The sequence below is a fragment of the Molossus molossus genome, unplaced genomic scaffold (genome assembly GCF_014108415.1).
Source record: "Molossus molossus isolate mMolMol1 unplaced genomic scaffold, mMolMol1.p scaffold_m16_p_1, whole genome shotgun sequence".
Taxonomy (NCBI): Eukaryota; Metazoa; Chordata; class Mammalia; order Chiroptera; family Molossidae; genus Molossus; species Molossus molossus.
In genome coordinates, this window is record NW_023425344.1 from 43,410,997 (window position 1) to 43,413,057 (window position 2,061).

The 2,061-nt window shown below is 34.1% G+C and overlaps 1 non-coding gene across 1 annotated transcript; it reads right to left on the reverse strand.

Annotated features, from left to right (window-relative positions):
- Positions 1-432: 432 nt before the first annotated feature.
- Positions 433-566, reverse strand: LOC118622558. Its single transcript, XR_004958088.1, has one exon. It is a non-coding gene; the product is annotated as a U11 spliceosomal RNA (small nuclear RNA).
- Between the last annotated feature and the right edge of the window lie 1,495 nt (positions 567-2,061).

Sequence of the window (2,061 nt, forward strand, 5' to 3'; positions counted from 1 at the left end):
CCACCAGTAAAGGCTACAACACAATTTCCTATGCAAAGAACAGAGTAACTAACTTCATTTATCACAAGACTGAAGAAAAAATAGATAACCTCAATGCTCCATAACAATGCTTTATACTGTTTTGAAACATCTTAAATGTATTAATTCATCATTAATTTATTTTTTTAATGTGTATGGAGCACCTATGATGTGTCGTGTTTCTGTGCTGGCCTTGGTGAGTAAGCCTAAAGATCCAACAGACTAGAGAGGACAAGAAAACAGGAGGTTTCAATACAAGACAATGAATCGAGGGAGAGATCCTAGGGAAGATGGAGAGGAGGGGCCATTTACGGGTTTCAGATTTTATCCTGAAGGCAATAGGAATCACTGAGGATACATAAACTGGGAAGTAACTTGATATGTTTGTTCATTATTATTTTTTATCTTATTTTTTCAGGTGCCAGGACCAAAGATCAGCAGCCACCCAGATACCAAAAAGTTATGCTTTTGAAATCTCTTGGTGTCAATTCTGCGTGTAGGACAATCAAGCTGCCTGGTGTGTGCCACTCACAACAGAAGCCCTTTTTGATATGTTTTGTATTTTAATAAGATCACTCTGATCAAAAATTTGGAAAAATAGAATAGAAAAATAAGACTAGAAATAGGAAGACAAGAGGAGGATTCTTTTAGGAAATAAGATGAAAAAGAATAGTGTCTGGAACTAAGGCCATTATTCTAAAGATGGAGAGCAGTAATTGATGCAGAGTAAATCAGAAGAGAAAATATCTGATATAATGATTGATTTTATGTTAAGGTTGAAAGAGAATATTATACTTGATAGTGAGAAATCTGCATGGCAATTCAAATTTAACATTGTTAAGACTTATTTATTAACATGAACTCATCATTTTCATGCCTAAAATTGTTTAATTTTATATATGTATATATATAAATTAAATAGTATACATATATATTATACATATATGTATTATATATATATATATAATTCTACTCCCAAAATTCAGATATTGATCAATTTTACATTCATGCATTCGTTTAGTTGTTCTTTTCGTCAAATATTTCTTGAGAATATTCTTAGTGTTCCAGACCTATTGGGATACATAAGACATAACCATTTAAAAAAGACAGGTGAATAGAAGAGAAATAAGGTGTAAATATAAGAGGGATCTAGCATGTACAATGAGCTAAAAGAATGTAGAAAATCAGAACTGAAATGCAAAGGAATTATGATGTAAGAAGAAGCAGCTGGAGAGACCACACTGAGTCCTATATTCAATTTATCATCATTAATCTAAGAAAAACTGGCGAACTTCAAGTAATTTTAAACAACGGAGGAAAGGTAGAAGCATTAATATATTTGAGGTTTTGTTTTTTTTTTGTTTGTTTTGTTTTGTTTTTTTCTTTATTGATTTTTAGAGAGAGAGGAAGGGAGAGGGAGAGAAAGAAACATCAACGAGAGAGACCACCAACTGGCCGCCTCCTGCATGCCCCCCACTGGGAATTGGGCTCACAACCTGGGCATGTGCCCTGACTGGGAATCGAACCAGTGACCTCTTGGTGCATGGGTCGATGCTCAACCACTGAGTCATGCTGGCCAGGCCCATTAATATATTTGAAAAGGTTATTCTGGTTGCATTGTAAAAAAATGGAGGCTGTTAAGGAGATAAATAGGAGAGACCTTATAGGAGACATATTTATTGGTAATTAGCAGCAGGATAATGAAGTGAAGAATATGGAGAGAAATAAATATATTTAAAAGATTAAACCCATAAAGGTTAGGAGGAAAATTTTAACAAGAAAGGAGAAAAAAGGGGAATATCAATATTTCTGGCTTATGGTACTATATAGATAGAACCACTACTCACTGAAATAAGTAACATTGGAAGGGAGGAAATGTCATTTGGAGAAAGGTGGGAAGCATCATATTTTTGAGGATCTATTGAAATCTACAAGAAGAATGAGCTCATAGGAAGTTGGACCCAATGTGTTCCAAATATATTGGTGTGTGTTTGACCTGAAAGAGAAAAGTGTTTCTATTTTCTCTGTGATGAGGAAGATAAG